The 21,366-nt window shown below is 38.8% G+C and overlaps 1 long non-coding RNA gene across 1 annotated transcript in view; it reads left to right on the top strand.

The window, feature by feature from the left end:
* Window positions 1-391: 391 nt before the first annotated feature.
* The window catches only part of LOC311207131, a 179,912-nt gene continuing 158,937 nt past the window's right edge, over window positions 392-21,366 (top strand). The window contains exon 1 of the long non-coding RNA XR_014618251.1: window positions 392-461. This is a non-coding gene — a long non-coding RNA (uncharacterized lncRNA). The remainder of the gene's footprint in view (window positions 462-21,366) is intronic.

The following is a 21,366-nucleotide window of genomic DNA, read 5'->3' as shown; positions in this document are numbered from 1 at the left end:
GTTCAGAGATTTGGTATTTGTCTTCCGAAGTAACAATTATATGTGATGAAGCCCTGCTTTCCTGGAAATGACTGACAGTCTGCCCACTGATGGGAGGCAGTGAATGGATTCTGTGCTTTGCTTGTGCATGCAGCTTTTGGAATACCTATTAAACTGCCTTTATCTCAACCCAAGATCTTTTACCCCTCTTTTTTTTTTTTTTTTTTTTACCCCTCTTTTTATCCCTTTTTTCCCCCATTGCACTGTGGGGGAGGGGTGAGCAAGTGGCTCAGTGGAACTCAGCTGGTAGTTGGGGTTAATTTGCATCAGTTTGGCAGCACCTGTGGATGAATTACAGCCACAGGTGGTGGGGATAGGGCAGTTGTGTAATTAATCTTCCTAAGGGCTTAAGGCCCTTTCTAAGGAAGGAAGAAAAAGGGGGAGCAGAGCAGACTAGAGTAGAGTGCTGGTGTCAGCTCCTGGTGAGTGCCAACTCCAGTTGCTGTTGTTTTATATAAATCTGGTGTCTGAGAGATTGTGATTGTTTTGAGCTAGTTTCTGTGTTGGTATGACAGAGCTAGGCTTTTCCTACCATAGTAAGCGGGGGTATAGCATTGATGTGGTTAATTCTGTGAAAGGGGTAATGTGCATGCTGGAGAGATCAAACTGTGAGCAGTATTAAAGTTCTTGTATAACCCAGAGCTGTTTCTGCATTTATGCAAAGTTGTAGATGCCCTGCCTTTGCTTCCTTGTTCCTTAGTCCTCTTATTACTGCTATGGAAAACTTTAGTTATTATTACTTTAAAACCTTCTGAATGCTGGGTATTTCAAGCTTTTGACTGTAAGGAATGGCTAAAGTAGAAGCACAGTTTTTACTTTCACACATACATAATTTTGACTCCACCTGTAATTTTTACTTGCTGCTAGCAGAGAGGAGGTAAGCAAAGGACATACAAAAAACTGTAAATCTGGCTTTTCTTTTTTAAACCAGTAATAGCACATATGACCATGCTTTACTAAAGCTTCATGACTTTTGTTCTTCATTAGGCTGCGTTGACTTGCAGAAAATAGACTCCACAATCAGCAAGATTGTAGAGTAGGTATGTTTATTCAGTGCTGGGCAGCACAGGGGGTAGTCCCACCAAAGTTGTGTGCACCTGACGCAGCAACTTGCTTTGGTTTTACGCAGTAAAGAGTTACATATGCATGAAGTTTCACAATATGCCTATATGTATTCATAACTTGTCCCTGCTTTGTATTAAAATTAGTTCCAAGGAGTAATTTCTGTAAACTCCTCCCATCTGTGCTTGTGCAGTGTATTCTGGTGGTGGTAATCAGGGGTTGTGGGGATGAAGATTGATGACTTTTCCTTGTCACTGCTAGTTGATCTCTTGTTTCTGTGTAGACTCAGTTGTTTATTGGCTCTTGTCCATCCATAGGACCAGTTTCTTGAGATAGTTTCCTAATAAGAGTGTGAGCCTGACCTTGGTAAGGGACCCAAGGCTTCTTGCTTTAATTAATTTGCACAACACATCATAGTTAGCAAAGACACTAAGTAGCATCCTAGTTTAATGCTGTCAATGTTCTATCACTACATGATGAGATTCTAACTCCCTCTATGTGTCATGCTACTGAAAACAAAAGAGGCTCAGAAGTACTGCTATCTAGTAGCAGAACTGTCCTCTAGGTTCTAACATTAAGGTGGTATTTTCCAAACTTGCTCCTTTCATAGATTGAAGAAAGTGCAGTATCCCATGTCTATATCATACAAGTATTGGTAGGATCCCAACTATTGTATCAAAAAAAAACAAGTTCCATGGTTCAGGATGACTAGAGCTAATTGATGTGTTGGAGCCAAAGGTGGATGGTGTGAATATTGTAGCTTGCGTGTTTTTTAGAAATGAAAAAGTGCATGTGAGACTTCTAAGAAGTTGCATTGCTTCCCTTGAGAACAGTGTGGAAATGAAGCCTTCAAATGTGGGAAAATGCTGCTGTGGTGTTTTGTGTGTGTGTGGTTTTTTTTGTGTGTGTGTGTGTGGCTTTAGCTCTTTTGCTGGAGATGCACAACTGGGCTTGCTAGAATGGTGAACGTTTGCCTTGAAGAGTTGTGATAATTATGGGATGTGTGTTGTGCTTAATGTGCTTTATGGGTGCCACAGTGTCTGTCAGAGTAGTCTGACCTATGTGTGACAGAAAGTCTGACAGGAGAATGTTGGAAAGTATATCAGGGTCAAATTAGTCTTATCTTTTTGTTTTGTCTTTGGTCTTGAGTTTTTAATTGCCCATGACCAAACACATCGCTTTCACTAGAAAGTAGAACCTTTCTCACCAATCCCATTTTCTTCTATCACTGTTAAGTACCCTGCAGGATTTGTACTCTTTGGTGTATTGAGTATGATCCTGCCACCTAAACCCTGCTAGCTCATGTGCCCTTGCTTGTTGGAGAATTTCTGATTTTTCTGATAGGTAAAAACATCTTTACTGCAGCTGTGCAAAGCTAATGTCAGAGATGACAACTCATCCAGAAACAGCAGAAATAATGCTGCTTGGGGCAACTGGTTGCTATCCCGTGTACGTTGGATAGCAAAAACTTTTAGTGTTGAGACTGCAAATCTATATTCACTTATTTCTTGCACATGTACTGTCATGGCATGGGCTTGTACCATTCTGCTGTCATGCATTTATGGATCATGAAAGTTCTGCATGCTCTAAGCTATATCTTGCAGGCAACCTGAACTATCAAGAACCATATACAGGAGGTATTCTGGCAATGTTTCAGTTAGTATTATCTGTTCTTTCTAATGTTGCAGCTAATAATTTCTTTATATAGCAGGAACTTCTGTAGCTCCAGGGAGAAGCTAATAGTGTATAGTATGCCATTTCATGCCTTCAAAAAATTCTTGAAAGCTCCTTCTTTATTTCTGTTGTAGTTCAGAAAGCTTTTAAAAACCATAGAGTGAAACAGAATTGTGACATTCTTTGCCACATGCTGCTGTTAATGACAAGAATTTATAAATAAATTTCTGGAAGAAAAATCCATTTGGGAATATTTAGACAAAGACATTGTGTCTGGTGTGAGAAGTACCCTGAGCCTTAGCTGAGAGGTTGGAAGAGTACCCTTGGGAAGGAAGAGGATATATTTTCCCAGTCCTGAGTTCGTCTTAAAGCTTTTCTTGTTGGGACAGTCAGAGACACAGTTAAGTGCTGGATTGACTTTGCTCTGATTCAGTGCAGTCTTTTTTTTCCCTCATTAGGTGTCTGCAGGTAACAGGTTGTTGCTTCACTGGCGGTAGGGTCTTTGTTGTAGATAATGAAATGTGAATCTTGATGTGATAATGAAATGTGAATTTCATTGAATCTGATAATGAAATGTGAATCTTGATGTGTACCTCTTCTTGCTAATACATAATTTCAAGACTTCATTTGTGTTTGCTTCTGTGGGTAAGGCATGTAGTGATAAAACCCTACTTCTGACTAGGCACTTTCAAAAATGATTATTTATGAGTTCATGACTAAAAAAGATTCTCCCAATATTACAGAATATCTTGTTTAGATGAAACAGCTGTATGAATGGTTAATAGCTTCATGCATCCAGACTGATTAATGTGACAGCTGATAAAACAGGACTTGACCTATTTCAGATTTCATTGCATTTTTGCCCTGGGTAGCAAGCAAAAATAATGTATTTTAAATCATATTGCTTTTTCTTTTTTTTCCTATCTCACTTCTAGCCCTTGTGTTCTAACCAAATCAATAAAAGGGAGAGTGTCTAAACAAGATCCTGTTAAAACAGTGACCTTACACTTCAGTGTTATTCAGGTGGGTTTAATAATTCAAACAATTGTTTCTCTGAGGTGTTCTGCCCCTGTGCAGAGAACAGGCAGATGCAGTTAACAATGGGTTCAAAGACTTTTTTCATGGTGTGAAATCATCTGATTCGTGTCAATATGGAATGATGCTAGGGCCACATGGTATGATGAATGTGACCTTCTGTCTTACGTACCCTTGTATAAGCACAAGTCTAAGAAAAACAGAGTGGTTAATGTATATAGTTCTTGTATCTTGCAAAGGAATGTTTTAGCAATTCGTGTCAATAGAGAGCTTGAAGGGAAATGTATTTGTAGGCTTTTCCTTGAAGTCTCTGATATCTCGGGGGGTGTGTCAGAATAACTGCTAACTGTTATTACTATTGCATGGGACACTATGCAAGTCTCTGATATCTGGCCAGGTGATTAAGGAGAAGGGGAAACCTGAGGGACGACTAAAAGACAAAGCTTGCAGGGGATGCTGCACAAGTCTCTGACATATAGCCAAGTAGGATAAAGGAGAAGGACAAGAGGGAGGAAGACTATGAGCCTTCAGCACAAGAGACCCCCAGAGGGACCACTGGAGACTGATAGGCATGCTCCAGTAGGAGGGTTTGGATTACGGAAACTAATTATAATAACCCTGTTTGTTTTTAGAAGTAGTAATAAATATGTATTAGCCTAGGAGCATAAAAATCAGCTGCTTGATGTAACTGGTGTGCGTCTTGGTGGAGCAGAGACTCCTGGCGCACCCAGAGCTGTTTGCTTACCTCTATTCGTTTAATAAATTGTAAGCTTTGATTGTAACCCTATTTGGGACTTAGCCATTTATTACAATGGTTACCAGTAGCAATCTGAGGAGTTACCTTTATGCAAACTTGTACTGGATGAAACTAATATGTGGGAACTTTGTCATTTTGCAGACTTTAAAGTCTGCAAACTTTAAAAAGAGAACTTTAAAGTTCTCTGTGTTTTTGTCAGATTATCTGAAGTAATATTGAACTTCTGCCATGTGAGGGCCTGCAGTACAGCTAGTTGGAGATTTCCCAACAGACTGTTTTCTCATTTAAAAGTACCAATTTGTCAGAGGATTAACAAAGTTTTAGATTGAAAAGAAACAAAACTTAAAAAATCTCAAAACAAAACACAAGTGAATAAACTCTGAAAAGCTCCCAAAACCTGAACAGAACCCTGTGAAAACAGGAGAGTAAAGAACTCAGTTTCAATTTAGTCTTCAGGTATATTCATCCCAGGATTTTCAAGTTCTGAGTTATAGTGGAGGAAGTTAAAATCACAAACAAATACTTTGCTATTTTAAACTGAATAGCAAACCATTGTTTGGTCTGGACCATTTATGAGGGAGAGGTGTTGTTCCTGTTCCCCTCCTTCCCTTATGTGGGGCTTTTTTATCTTTTATAATTTAAATCAGAGGAGATATGTGGCGTAGAAGCAATATGGAGATACTGGAGATAACTTGTGTCAAGTAGAGTTATATTTCTGCCCTGTTAAAAGAGGGATAGCCATCTAAAACATACAAAAGAGGAAGTCACCAAAATGAAGGACAGTTGGCCTTCACCTGGCCCTTCTCTAAGGGGACACATCCCTTGTACAAGAGAAGCAGTGAAGGTGAAGCAGTGACAGACATCGCAGGAAGGAATAGAGAATGGAGAAGAGGCAATGTGTAGCTGCGTAGGACATGATTGTACCCTAACCTCCCTTCATGGCCTGGAAAACTGCATCTGGGTGGTACAATTCAAGGACAAACTCTTCTGGTTGTGATAATTCCTAAAAAAAGACTCATCTTTCATGCCTTTCATAAGAAAGGCTACATGCACACAGGGTTACAAAACCAGTATTCCCAGGTGAAAAGCAAGGCTCCTTGTCATGTGTTTATCCATCCTATGACTACTATTGTTCTCTTTAAATCTTCCATGCTATAACCTTAGGTATTCTCTACAATACTCATAAAGCAGAAAATGATAATCTATTTCTTACCCAACTGCCTGCCTTACAGAAAATGAGTGTGCTTGTAACTGGACATGAAGTATTTTAAATTGGGTCATCAAACAGACTGCATCTGTTGTTCTTATTGTTATTCGTTACTCGTCATAGTCAGTGATGTTGTCTTCATTAATTTTTCTATTAACTTTCCCCCTCAATGTGATTAAAGATTAATTAATCTGAAGCAAAGAGTAAAACAACCTGCTGCCACTCTGCAAGCTGGAGATCAGATCAAAACCATCCTGTGTATAACATTAGGCAAAAACTGATTCAGCCTTATAAAAAATGAGATCCCTGAAAATAGATCATCTTAGCAGAGGATAAGCTGTTTAAATGGTCATGTCAAACAAGACATAATCAGGGCTAACTTTACACCTCCTCCTCATTTCACTTTTGCCATCTGCAATTTCATAGTTCTTTAGATGGCAGTTTAGCTTAATACCAATTATCCATGTATTTAATTTGGCCATGTAATTGGCAGACATTTCCAACTTTGGTAATTTTTATATGTTGTATATTTAATGTAGGTGAAGGGTTGTTCTCTTATTCCTTTTTACAATCTTTTAAGAATATGTGAATATTCCTGCCTTGTATCTATTTCTGGTTGTTTTAATCAATGTTGCCTTTAAAAGTTTGGGAAACACAATTTTTAGCAACTTATAAAGAATAGGAAAATGATGGAAACTGGAACCAGAATGTTTCTAGACAATGTGTTCATGTATTAATAAATCTAAGTATTAGAAAGTCGTCAGAAACTGTAGCTTCATCAGTATTACTTCTTATGTATAAAAAGCAGAGGCATAATGTTATAAACTCAATATAAACCTTTTTTCATAATCTGCTGGTGACCATCCTGTTAAGCTAGTCTGACACAAGGGAATACAGCATTATTGGACAATATTATATATGTAATTTAAAAAACAAAACAAAAAACACTTCTGATCTTGCCATTCTATTTTTTGGTTCAGCTCACATTTAAACTCACCTTTCACAAAGTCTTCCAAGCTTTCTGCCAAGAAAACTTCAATTCCGAATTTTGAGGGGAATTGGTTAAGGGTTCAGATGTGCTTGTGTGCTTTGGCTGAGAGCATTCTGGTGCTTGCTGAGTTCCACAGAGGAATTTGGGCAAGGATGCTAAAGACTGCTAGCAATGTCCTTCCTATTTTGTCTTTTTGCCAAAATATGAATGGGCTAATTATTTATTTCACCCTGTACAGAGCAAAGGATGTGTTATGTGGGCTGTATTTGTCTGAGACCTGTGAATGTGCAATACTTATCACTCACTTCTCCTCAGAAGCATCTCAGAAATGAAGCCATACACATGACATTATCACCCTGAAATCCCAATGGGAGGGATAATAAATTCTTATTTGGCGCCACAGATGCATAAGAAAGCCCAAAGGAAAGGTGTCAAGGTTAGAGTGAATGAGTCCATCTAAGTGTTGTGTAGCACCTGTGCCGTAGATTTGATCTTTGCTCCACTCAAATACTGTATATACATAAAAGTAACTGACAAACTTCCAGGAAAAAAAATAAAGTAGTGCTAGCCAGATCACATTCCAGGTATGCCTCCCTTTAGAGCTTCCTGACTTTGCAGAGCCCATGTCTGAAGCCAAGGTTTTCAACAGTCCTAAACTCAGTGTAGCTGCTTAAAGGACTCTTTCCATAGCCTGCAGCTACTAACAATGACATGGCTAACAACATTCTCACACATAAATTTACAGACAGCTTAAAGCACAGATTTATGCTACATGGTCAGAAACTGATCAGTGAGTGACTCATGGGGTGCCCTGGATTTCTCTGGGGATTCTACCACACGAGAATGGTGATCTCAGTCTCTGTATGGGCTACTGTTCCTAAAAACAGGGATGTCTAGGTCCTGTGGTTGGTAGAGCCCATTTGAAAGACTATAATAGACTGTGATTCTAATGAAAACTAGATTTATTTTAAGGCAAAATCAACAAAACTGCTAGGTTTACAAGCAGGGAAAAAAAAGTGAGACAAAAGTAAGCTTTATAGCCACGTTCTTCAAGTTATCTTTAGCTTCACCCATCTAAAAACTTGTCTCCTGCAAACATACATGTCTCTTGTAAAACTTCAATTACGGTTTTAGATGTTTTCATCAACCAGGTTTGGGGAAAAGTGTCTACCTTCTCCTTAGAGAGGCCTTCAGAGTCAGTAATTCATGAAGACTGCATTTAATTAAAGCACTGAGAAAGATAAGTGTGGGAACTTGCTTTGTATTGCACTCTATGTCCCCAGGAATGCTTATTGTCCCTTTTTTAATTTTGAGAAAAGAATGCTGATATCCTCCAGGCATGGCTGGATAGAGCAATCTTCTGGTCAGGCAATAAAAAAATAAAACCTCTTTACTGATTGTTAATGTAGCCTTATGACTGGCTGGGCAGTAACATGGCAGTAAACAGAATGTATGGTAAAGATAAAATGAGAGAAGGGCATGCTCCTTGTTGCTCTCTTGATAGAAGGTAGTTAGGTATGATGGTGGTCCAACAACTTTGAGGTAGCTGGTTCTGCATAACCAGACCTTTAGGGGGTCTGGTATTTAGGCATGCAGGAGTTCTGGCATTTTGGAGGCATATCTGTCTGGAAATCAAACCAAGCTTTATAAAATAACCTCAGCACTAGCAAAAACTTATTTTCATGCTGTATGAGTCTCAGATACTTGATAGGCTGTTAGAACAAGTAGTTTTAAACCAGTATTGTCTGAGGCTGTATTCTGTTCAGTTTGTTTTGTGCGTGTATATACATATTTTAAGCGTTACTCTTTTCTTAAGATCCTCTTATACAATTTAAGCAAGATCCAAGGTTGCATTTCTATACATGCATTTTCATTCCAACTTTCTGAGAAACGCATATTGTGTATACTGGGAGTGATCAGCTACGATTTATTCAGCCTACTTGATATTCTGGCTTGCATAAGAAGCAGTGTGGCCAGCAGGTCTAGGGAAGTGATTGTTGCCCTGTACTCAGCTCTGGTGAGGCCACACCTTGAGTACTGTGTTCAATTTTGGGTCCCTCACTACAAGAAGGACATGGAGGTGCTTGAGAGAGTCCAGAGAAGGGTGACGAAGCTGGTGAGGGGTCTGGAGAACAAGTCTTACAAGGAGTGGCTGAGGGAGCTGGGCTTGTTCAGCCTGGAGAAGAGGAGGCTCGGGGGCGACCTTATCGCTCTCTATAGGTACCTTAAAGGAGGCTGTAGCAAGGTGGGGATTACACTATTCTCCCATGTGCCTGGCAACAGGATGAGGGGGAATAGGCTAAAGGTGCACCAGGGGAGGCTTAGGTTGGATATTAGGAAGAACTTCTTTACTGAAGGGGTTGTTAGGCATTGGAATGGGCTGCCCAGGGAGCACAATTCTCTAGAAATATTCTGTTTAAACCCTGTTGGACCATTCAGGTCTGGCTTCTTGTTTTAATTTCATTTATTCTAACACCAGAAAAGGTATGTGGTGTAAGACAGCTGCATGGGAATTTAATATACAGCCGTGCAGGGAAGGAGTTCACCTTGTGGAGCAGAGGCAGGAAGGGCAGCCCATGGCAGCCCACTGCTGGAGGCATGTCAATGCAGGGTGTGGTATAGGGGGAACCTTCGAAGCTAATGATGACTAGAAGTGATTTTTTTCTTCAGATTGAAGAGCTTTGAAGTTAGTATTCAATTGTTGGCATACATAACCTTGCTTGGATTAATTGCTTTTCTATATGAAGCTGCAAGTGGAAAAAAAAAATATATATATATTGGCTCCTGACTTACTGCTGTATTTTAACATACAGTGAAAGACCTGAAAAATGTTGTTTCATGTCCATAAACTCACCTCTGTTCCTCCATGCTTATTTTAGGGTTTTAGCAATCAGATACCTAAACAAGTTTGTAATTTGTAAGTGCAGCATAAATTACCTATTTCACACGAGGAGCACAGAAGGACTCATGAATTCACAAAGAGATTATTTTTGTAATTTCATCAATTGGAAGTAAATTGATGAAATGGTTTACACAACTCATTAATTGAACTGACCTCTGAAGGTTAATGTAGAATTTCTGAAAGTGTCAGAGCAATGAAAAAGGGAAGGCAATATCAGAGCAGCTATGGCATGTGCAGCAGCTTGCTGCCTCAGTGCAGAGACAGCTTTGGGGTGGGATTCAGTGGAATGACTTCTGTTTTTCCAGCACTTCCTGAATTCTAAAATAGCTTGTGCACCACAGTATACCTCTGGTGATAGTAAGCAGTTTCTCTCACATATTCTCAAAAGAGCTGCAAACCTGAAACCTGAGGAGTGATGCGAATTACAAGGAAATACATCATTCAGTGGACATGGAAGAGAAAAGCACACCACATGTAAAATAGTTGCTGTTAACTACATGTAGTTAGCAAATACTGCAGCCTATAATGAATCTTTCTTCTCTCAGCTGTATCTTTTTTTTTTTTTTTACAGTAGTGCAATTCCACTATTTGTGGATACTTGAATGGTTTCCTTGAATAAGTGTAGCATGCCATGCCATTAGTGGCATGTGCCATATGGTGGATATTTAATGACATACCTAACAAAATAAGTCTTTCTTGCTGTATATATTTCATGCAACTTGAAGTTGTCTGACTCATTTGGTGTAAAGATAATGATCATCTGCTATTCACCTGGGAAGCATTTCAGCGGAGAAGACACACTATCCAATTGTTCCTTTAGCCCTGGTATCCCTAAAAATATTTCTGGATCTTCCATATTGCAGAAAGAAAGAGGTAGAGAAAGTGTTAACTGCTCAGAAACAGCACCTGCTTAAATAGTTACTGCCTCAATCCAGTTTCCAGAGGAGTGGTGTGGGAGCTGGGATGACCAGCTGGGAACAGGAAGGTGGCAAAACCTCCAGCTGTCTGAAGCTGAATATGCCATCAAGCATATAACCAAAGTTAGGCTTTGTAAAGCACAGTTCACGTTGATCTCTGTTTCACTTACACTGATGTTCAATGCTGGCAACAAGCTGTTCTGTAGTAGCTCTTGTTATTTTCCCAGACAGCACCCTTAGGACTGTGTAAATGGCAGAAACAGGAAAAAAAATATGAAGAACATTGTTATTCTTTAAGTGTGTTCTGTTGTTATAGAACTTGGAGAGTCTGGAGCACTGGGACTCAAAAGTATCTTTGATTATTAGTTCTTATGACTTCATCTTTTTTGTTATGTTGGGAATGAAGTGGGAGCCTGAATGAAACATGCGCTTAAGATGATGGTATTTCCTGGAGTTTATGGAACACGTCACAACATGATGAATTGATATGTTTACCTTGAGTGTTCATAAGATAGAAATCCTCGCTTATTCCACGCTTACATAAATAAAATTAGAGGTAGTTTACAACAAAGTCTAATTCTTAGACAAAAATCTCTTAAGGTTCATCATAAGAATGTTGAAGGAAGGGATTTTTTCCTTGAAAGCATTGAAAGATACACCACCCTGTTTCTTTTACCCTCTGAGATTTAGAAATATACTAGCATGCTCTTCCATACAAAATCCAAATGTATAAGCACCTTTTTAATGAATCAACATGCTTAAGTATCTGAATACAGCTATACTTTAAGCTGGTTTGTGATGTACTTGGTGGCCAATATTACTGTTAGCATGAATGTAACTGGCTTAAAAAATTTATTTCCTTCTTGCAAAGGATTGTGCAGAGAAGGGTGACTCTCCTGCTTGTGCAGAGAAGGGCGACGAAGCTGGTGAGGGGCCTGGAGAACAAGTCCTATGAGGAGCGGCTGAGGGAGCTGGGCTTGTTCAGCCTGGAGAAGAGGAGGCTCAGGGGCGACCTTATCGCTCTCTATAGGTACCTCAAGGGAGGCTGTAGCGAGGTGGGGGTTGGTCTGTTCTCCCACGTGCCTGGTGACACGACGAGGGGGAATGGGCTTAAGTTGAGCCAGGGGAGTTTTAGGTTAGATGTTAGGAAGAACTTCTTTACTGAAAGGGTTGTGAGGCATTGGAACAGGCTGCCCAGGGAAGCGGTGGAGTCACCATTCCTGGAAGTCTTCAAAAGATATTTAGATGTAGAGCTTAGGGATATGGTTTAGTGGGGACTGCTAGCGTTAGGTCAGAGGTTGGACTCGATGATCTTGAGGTCTCTTCCAACCTAGAAATTCTGTGATTCTGTGATTTAGCTGTGAAGGGCTATAATGCTGAACAATACATCGGATTTGTTCTTGTGAACAGAAAGCTAGTTGATTGGTTTTCTTAAGCTTAATTGCATGAGGATAGATTAAGTTATAAGGGGCAAAGGAGCCACCCTCTGTGAGGTGGGACTGGCCTTGCTCAAGGGTACCCCTGCACTGTCCATAACACCAGCACTGCAAGATGCTGGACTAAAGATTCAGTGAGTACAGCATGAGCCAGAACTGGGCTGCAGCTTTCATATTTGCTGCACTTCTGATCAGCAGCAAATAGGAGGTAATTCACTGTTGTTTAACCTACAGTGGAAAAGTATATAGATGAGTTGTATCACCTCGCCTGTTCAATTTCCAAGGCTCATAGAGTTAAGGTAACCTCAGAGTTGCCAGTAAGAAACTGTTTGTTTTCGTGTGTGTTTTTTTTTTTTCTCTTCATAAGAACTATCCAGGAATTTCTTAATGCACAGAATGGAAAAATGAATCTTGAGATTGTCCTTCACCCCTCACAGGTCTTAGAGCATCTTGTATCTGATTGACATCAGTGAACCTGAAAAAGCACACATGTATGGATGTAGTTAAATAACTACACAAACTTTCTGAGGCAAAAGAAGAGGCTTATTGGGTCTGATGGATGTTCTTAGACCCTATCTCCAGAAGGAGTTTTGGGCAGGAGAACTTTCACCATGACATTCGTATGTCAAATGAAGCTCTGTATGTGTAGCTCTGCACAGAAAGGGACTAGAGGCATGCTACTGCAGTAGATAGAGGAATCTACTGTAGTCTAGTAATATGAACTACTAGCTCACTTTATAAAAGTGGGTATGTGTGAAAAGTCTTTGCAGCTTATTTAAAGTATAGTGAATAATTCTTAAAAGAAAAGCTACAAATCTCCATTTGAAGATGAACTGAACGATAGCTGGATTCTGTGAAGAGACTTTTCTCCACTCCTTATTGGTGTTTTTTTTTTTCTGATGTTTTCTTCAAACCAGGTGTAGCTACCAAAAAAAAGTCTACAGTGTAGATTACCTCATGTCTGTTTACTTTCCCCCCCCCCTTATTAGAAAGATGGTAGCTGTCATCTTTATCTCATTATCAGCACTTTTGTTTTGCGTTGACTATAATTACAAGGTTAGGATTTCCTACTGCACTCCAGATCTGGGAGGGGGAAAAAAAAGAGTTCTGCTGCAAGCTTGCGGTATCTGAGTTGTATCTGAGTTCTTTCTTTCAGTACTGACTGGAGCCTGAGATCTTGTAACTAACTCACTATTATCAAGGAAGTCTGCAGTTGTCTGCTTAGTTCATTGTTCTGCTTTGAAATGTAAGATGGTTGACTGTTTCCTGTTTAAAGGGGTAACATCCTTAAAACATTGTTTGCTTTTCAAAGGCTGTCTCTCCTTTGTCTTCACCAGATACATCAAGATAGTAACCACAGGTCAGCAAATTACCGACTTCTGGGGGGAAAAGGATTGTGCCTTTCTTGGCCATGACTGTCTGCAAAGTGGTAGATGTCATTTTCAGTTTTACACCAGCTGAAATTCTCTGGTGTTTTGTCACACAGTTCCTCCCAGGGAGAGAATCCTTGTTCCCACATGTTTATATCTTGATTGGTAGTGGGAGAGGCTGGCTTTCTTTGCTGGTCAGCAAGCAAGGATAAGAATTCAATCATTACTAAACAAGAACACTTTCCTTTACAGGTGTTTTGATGGTGTTTCTTCTGTCCCCACTGCAGAATTCCTATACTTAAGCATATTAACTGTTATTTTAACCTGGTGACTTATTTACTGATGTTCCAATCAAATAATTACCAGGAGAACCAACCTAGCGTACTTCAGCAGAAGCAGTATTTAATATGTCCATTTTTTAAAAAAAGACTTATTGTGTTGTTAAATATAAGAATAAAGCCTTTCATGTAGGACTGAGGCCAGTGTGCTTTCATAGCAAGTTCTCCAGTGCCTCGGTGAATAGACTTAAAAGGTTTAAGTGAATGTGAAAAAATTGAAACAGCTTCATGCTGTTGAAGAGGAAGAGAACAATTCAACTTGAGAGGTAGAGAGGGCTTCCTGCAAGCAAGTCTCCTTGTGCCCATAAAGCAAAACTCCTGCCACACATGGGCTGGGTTCTGGCTCTGTACACAGGCTGGAATTTCATGACCTGTGATAAATTCGTACCAACAGTAGTGCCCAAGGAGGCATATAAAGCATGTGGGAGTGAGCAACGACAACATTCTTGAAAATAAAAGGTTTAATGGGATCCCATCCAACAAAACTAACAAAATTAGGCACCATAGCCTAGCTAAACTAGGCTCCAACTCTGAATAAACATTTTTGGGGAGCCTCTCTCTTTCCATGTCTGATTTCTTTTTCTTTTTTTTTTTTTTCCCCCTTCACAATGGAAAGAGTTACAGGAAGGTGAAACTGCGATTACCCCAGAGCAATTAAAAGGATATCTGAAGGATATTGCCAATTGGAGCACAGTAAAAGAAAACACTTTTAATGTGTCTGGACACAAGTATGGACTCAAATTATCCTGTTCTTTATGGCAAGCTCCATGCTTGCCAGATTTCTTTATCTCCATGGAATCACACTGAGCTTGATACATTTGTCATAATTCAGGGCTCCTTTACTCTACCTCACTTTGTTTACTATGGAATAAACACTACCAAAAGACTGACCTACTGTCACTTAGGGGTCAGGAGCTTTGGAAAACCAGGTCCAGAAGATCCAAGCCACTGAACTCCTCAAGCCACTGGATCATACTCTGTGCCAAAGCAAAGCTGTCTTCCAATTTCCAGCACAATAGTATTGTACTATTGTATTTAGAACACTGAAGAAAAACTTAAAACATGCAAGTTTTGTACCATCACTGAGTTCATGTTTTTGGACAATCATTTTTGAATCAAGATGGAAGAAGTCTTTAATTATCCTTTTTCCTTCTATTAAAGCAAACTATTCTCCTTGAAGACAGGATTCAGCATCTCACCTTTTACTAAAAATAGAAGTAGGAATGCTGATCATTGTTCTGAGATCTCCTTGGCTATAAAATCAGGCACCCATTTGTGGGAGGGATGATGGAATACAGCATTTCTGTGTACAGTAATCAATGCTGAACTGGTGTTCTTTACAGCACCATTTCTGGGAATCCCATGGCTGCTACTACAAAAAACTCCAGCTACTGAGCCAGTCTCTTAGGTAATCAGCCACTCGCTTATATCATGTGCTGGGTTTCTTTTTAATTAGAAAAACATGCTGTTTCTTACAAGCAAGAGGCTTCTGTCATTAGCACCATGTATCTGTCTTTGGGCATTTGGTCCCAGATTAATTTAGAAACTAAAGCAGGAACAGTCTCATGAGCAAATTTAGTTTTTTTTTTCCCACCATCATGGAAGATCAGTGCTGTTCTGAAGCACTTTCAGGAAGGTCCCACTTTGAAATGGCCTTTAATACCAGTGATTTCTATTGGGATGTTGAAGTATGACAGCCTGAATGTATGCAACGAATTCCAAAAGTCTTATGTTTATCTTTTGTGCTGCTAATCCATTCTGCTACCAGCAGATTAGTTTTCAATATGTTGAAATAAAAGTTTGTTCACCCTTTTGGGTCCCAACACTGTAGAATTGGATTACAGGTTCTGCTTGCTCTTTTCCTTCCGTGGATACCTTAAGATGAACCTTTCTGGGTCTTTTGCTTTCAGTGTTGTTCTTCTTCCACTTTTGGTCCCCTGATGTATTTTTCTTGTGGTAAATTGCTGTGGATCCACCTCAGTTTACCTCCTCTCAGTTTCCAGCTTGTTTTAGTATCTCCTTATATCTGCTCAAATTTCTATATGGTCCTATTTTTCTATGGCAAAATCTAGACCCCTGCTCTCCCACCCTGCTGCCCTCTAAGCTCCCATTCATGCTTGCCACCAGCTGACACCAGCAGTACATTTTGCTCACAACCCACTGTAGCTCCAAATATTGAATCAGTATATCTGAGAGGTGGTCTTTTCTTCCCAGTCATCTGACCATTGTTGTACCTTCTAGCCTTGCAGGGAATTCAAGTGGAAAGAAGTTAAGCTACAGCAGGAAATTGCCTGACTTGCTAAAATGGGCTCCAGAAACCTACAATACGCTATGATTAAAACCATGATACTACCTATTTGAGACAAACAACAGTGCTCTTCACAAGCAGCTCAGATTCCTTGACGTGTTCTCAATTTAGTTTTTTCCTGCAATATTGTCTTCAGACATTCTGTTTCATTTGTGTCACTTGGCATAGATTAATGATTCTGCAGCTCTGAATAATTTTATTACCTACTACTGTGTATTGGCACTAATGAATTATGTTATTTCTGCCCCATTATTTATTTTCAGTCTTCAGTACAATTGAGACACAATCTATTGGTATTTGAAAAATGTTCTGCCACTTCTTACAACTTGAACTGTGTTTTATTACCATGGTTTTAGACCTTAAACTTTCCTTGATTTATATGGTTCATCTGATGGTACATTTCTACATCCCTGAGAGACTGCTGAAGAACTCTTTCATTTGGAAAATTTACAGATTATGAAACGTTTAAGAGGCTGTCCAGATTTCCCCAATGTGTTTTCATCAACTCCAGTGGTGAAGAAATGCACTCATTCCCAGAAATGTTTTTTGGAGTAATTCTCTCTCTATATATTCAGAGATGTATACTAGAGCTGGTGTGCACGCATATGTCTTGTAGGTACCTTGAAGCCAACTGAATTATTAAATAGGATGATTTTATAGGATCCATCTGGATATTTAAAAACCTGATAATTAACCAAGTTCTTTCTCCTCAAGATTGACCTTTCTTGTTCTATTCAGATGTCCTGTACTTGTACTTGCTGCATATCATTGTTTACGGTAACAGCTTTTTGCTTGTTTAGAAAACTGGAACTTCACTCGAACATCAGTTATCTAGCATTTCTTGTCACATATGACCCTTCTTATGCCATAAACATGTTTTGTTTGCAGTCTGAATTTAAAGCAAAAAGCCTTTATTCTGCATTTATATTGGTGTGAAGAAAGGGAATTAATGTGTATATATATAATGACTTCACATCTGCAGTTAAATTGGTCTGAAAAAATAAGGATCTGTTATTTTTACTGGAGCGGGGGGAAATAAATAAATTCCACTGCCACTGTAATAACTGTCTTGCTTTGTTTTGTCATTGCTTATTGTCCTTCAGAACTATATCATTTGAACAATATTACTGGTATGAAATTAATGTGCTCAGACAGTAACCAAAACAGTGCTGTCCCATTAGGTTTGTTGTGTTGGTGGTCAGAATTAGAATGAAACATTATCTATAAAGGCAATAAAACACTGCCATGAAAAGCCTGGCTAATTGTTTCCCTGCACTTTCAGTTGATAATACTACCTCAATAGATATCAGACTTCATCTCCCGTGCCAAAATTACTTTACTGAAGTCAGTGGAAATTACTAGGTTATGAGGTCATGTAGGGCTCACATTATTTGTTTGGTAGGTCTGCTGTCACATGGAGTATAATCCGATATAGAAGCGGTTCCCTTAGGTGAATGTAAATGATCTTGTTCAACTTGACAAACTTTTTGTTTAAGAAGGTGAATCACTAGTTCTACTGTCAGGCCTCCATAATGCATCACTACCTGTGATGTTAGACATCATGAGTAATAAGGTTTGGTTTGAGGACGGATGATCTTTTATCCTAAATATTTGCAGCATAACTTGAACTGGTGGGTTTCTTTCCACACCCAGAGCAATATGATAGCATTAGGTACTGGGGTAGTTATGAACTGTCTCTAAGCTGCCTGTTCCCTTCCAGCTTGGGTCTGCAAAGGACTTTTCCTCAGAACTTGGTATCTGCAGCATAAAATGTCCCTACAGATCTGCAGCTTAGCAAGATATATGTCCTAATTCCTGACCTTTTCCAACTCACCTTTAACTTGCACTGTACCTCCATATTGTTTCTACATGTTTCTTATCTCTGGAGAAGTATCGGGCAGTTTCAACTAAACTGTGGTTCTTGAGAACTGTACTTGTTTTTTTCTATTAAAAAAAAAAGTGAATGTAATCCCGAGTAGAGAACTGTTGTCTAAGTTATGAAAGAACTACTATATATTTTTTTAATATTCTATAACAGTAGCTAACAGATTTTCTCTTGGTGTTGCCAGCAACTTAATTTTTTCACTTGGGATCCTGAAGAAATAATTAACCTGTTAAGCTAATCTACTCTTAGCCGCCATCTGGCTGATACTTCCCAGAAGTCAACTCAAAAATAAGGAGACATCTAGCACTCCTGGCTAATGAGAGCAGAAACCTTCTGAATTCCACACTTCTTTTTTTCAAGACAACTTTGTTTTCTTTGTTTGCTAATTTATCTGCATTCCTGTACTTTCATCCAGTGGTGGTATTGTTGTATTGACTTCATAGAGTGATTATGATGACTTTCCTCTTCTCTTCTTCTTGGAAGTAGAACTTCTTCTTTTTCCTTGCTTTGGTGCCAGTCTGTTGCTGGATATGTTGCTACAATATACACTCTTAAATGATCACATGCTTTAAATAATTGGTGAAATTTTTCAATAGGATTATAAGCTTAGGAAATGAGCTGATGCAGCTGGAATACACATCACAGGGAGAAAAATAACTCATAGTATATAGCTATTTGTCCTTGAACATGTAACTCCAATTGTGATACATCTCCCCAACATTTAGATATGCCTAACCTAGTCTTCAGTGAGAACTGCTCTCCTTTCCAAGGACAAAGACCCTTGAAAGCCTGAAGGAGGTGTAAAGTGAAACAAAATGTTTTAAGAAGTTATTTGAAACCTGGTGCTTTAAACTGAAGCTGGACTTCCAATGGTTAAAGCTGGACAGTGCAATGATTAAAAGGTTTGTCAGCACTTGACAAGGTGTACTGCTTCAACCATTTGATCATATCTACTTATTCATCTATCTGTGCTTCTACTGGTTTCCAGGAAGTTGCACTGGCTTCACAGAGCAGCAGGACTCTTTTAAAACCTATATTGCATTCCTGCGTGGCCTGCTGTGAAATGGAGGAGATGGAAGAGGGATGAGGTATGCACATCAACGTATACCCCCTTGGCCTTTTGGGTGCTTCTATTGTATGTGATGATCACAACATATTATAGCAATCTCTTAATCACTTTACTGAAAGCCCATCTTGTTAAAATGGGGGCTGAACTTAGAGCTGTGAAGCTTGTGGTGTGTTTGTGTGTTTTTTTTTTTAATTCTCCTAAAGCATGAAGCAAGCTGTATTCTAGAACTGTAAGTTACTTTTTCAGATTTAGTTAACTATTTCCAACACAAAATTAGAAGTTATTACATAGTTTAATCCTAAATGCAGGTTTAAGGCAATCTGCAGTGAATTACTTAGTGTCAGGACTACATAAATCAATAGAATACTGCAGCAATTAAATACCTGCATTTGGCTGTTCTCTTATATTCATCTCCTAACTACATTCTGCTTTTTTTTTTTTTTTTCATGTGGTGTATACAAATATGAATGGAGTACACTGAATTTCCTTTCTGTTCCAGAGGAATCAGTTTCTCATTTTAGTTGTTCATCATTAAGCACACCTTCATTTTTTTTGTCTTATCTTTGTCTCATCTTCTAAGCACAATAGCAATGAAGGCAATATTTTAATTTAAATAGGAAAAATATCTTACCCTTTTTCCAATATCTCAAGTTTCATGCCATTGAAGTTTCATGCCTTCAAATGCGTTTGAAGGTTCTGCTCTTACATGCACCTTTCAGCTAGGGACAAGTTTTGCTGACAGTGTGGTATCTCTGCTCTTTTGTTCATTGGCTACTCACATTTAGTTTCAGCAGGAAAAAAAAAAAAGAACAGATGTGATTTTAAACCTACGAAGGAATGAGAAAGCAAGTAATGTGCATTAATTACAAACACAGGGGGATGCTATTAAGAGAACTTCTAGACTGTACATTAGAAATAGCTTTCTGTCAGAAAGAGATGTGATTATAAAATAGATGTGGTTTAAAAACATGACAATGTCTAGATAAAACTTGGCTTTGATAACATGTTTGTAATTTCCTTATCTGGGATAATGCTGTATTGGTCTGGCTGTCAGGAATGTTGAGGCTGATAGGTTACACATTCCTAGTCTTTATTTAAAAGGTTTTGTACTCTGTTTATACTAAAAATAACACATGTATTACGGCCTGCAGTAAGGTGTCTTCCACATGAATAAGGGGGCCAGACTGAAAGATTTGGTGGGGAGGGTGGGGAAAGTGTTGCAAAACTCAGAGTGTGGCATAACGTGGGCTATTACAAAATCTAAGCCTTTAAATGATGGCTCCCTGCCCTCTTCTCTGCACTGGTACTGTTATTTGAGGGGTCTTATTGTAAATACAGCTACAAAACTGGAGTATCTGGGGAGAGGGAAGGAAAGAATGAAAATCTTCATCTTTTCCACATCACTCTAGCTGTCCAGCTCTTAGAGCAGTGATACAGTGAGACATGATGCTAGGGCAAAATATGGCAACAAGAGAGACAGAAAATGTCAAAATCCTCTTCATCTGACATTGTAATTGGTATAGACTTTTGATTTTAATTTTTTCTTTTAATTTCCAGCTATTTTAAAAATTTTGTTCTTCCTATATATCAAATCTATCAACTTTCCTAGGAAACTCTGAAAAGTCTGATTATATACTGGTGGAAAAAGTACTCTCTATAACCTTCCTCTTCGTTTATTTGATTTCTGTTTCTCCATAGTGAATTTTGTCATCAGTAATGTCTGTGGATTAAGTATCACAACCGTCTAGGCAAATGGGACATGATATTGAAGCAGCAGTATTATGCTGGCCCTGTTGGCTTGACTGCTTTAATCTGGAAATTGAATCAGTACTATGCAACCTTTTGACCTCTTTAGCAATGAAAATCTCATCACAAATGCAGTGGCAGAAACACCTAACAGGCTGAAATATGCTCACATAATTAATTTAATAACCTTGAATACTAATATCTTCAAATTGGAAGTATGTGCATCATCTAGACATAAAAGGTTACTGAAGCAAAGGTTCTATGAATTTATCACTTACGTAATAAATGTGCCAGCTGTGGCTTCAGCACTAACATTGCTGCTGTCATTAGGGGGTCTTGTATGCTTTAGTGATTGTTAGATTCTGGAGGCTTCCTTAAGCTGCAGCATTTACAGGCTTACAGAACATTCTAGGATCTAGAAAGGTGTCAAAACATCAAGTAATGTCTGGTTCCCCCTCTGTTCAAAAATAAAATAAAAGATGCGTAGGACAAACTTGGAAATCTTGTTGCAGCATGCTAATTACAAAAAAAAAAAAAAAAAAAAAAAAAAGAAAAGAAAAGAAAAAGAAAAAAAAAAAGGATAACTCCAGAAGGTTGTGTGATGAAAAGGTATGGGCTGAATCAGGAAAT

The sequence above is a fragment of the Netta rufina genome (assembly GCF_964035555.1).
Source record: "Netta rufina genome assembly, chromosome: 2".
Taxonomy (NCBI): Eukaryota; Metazoa; Chordata; class Aves; order Anseriformes; family Anatidae; genus Netta; species Netta rufina.
This window is presented reverse-complemented; position numbering and strand designations above follow the sequence as displayed.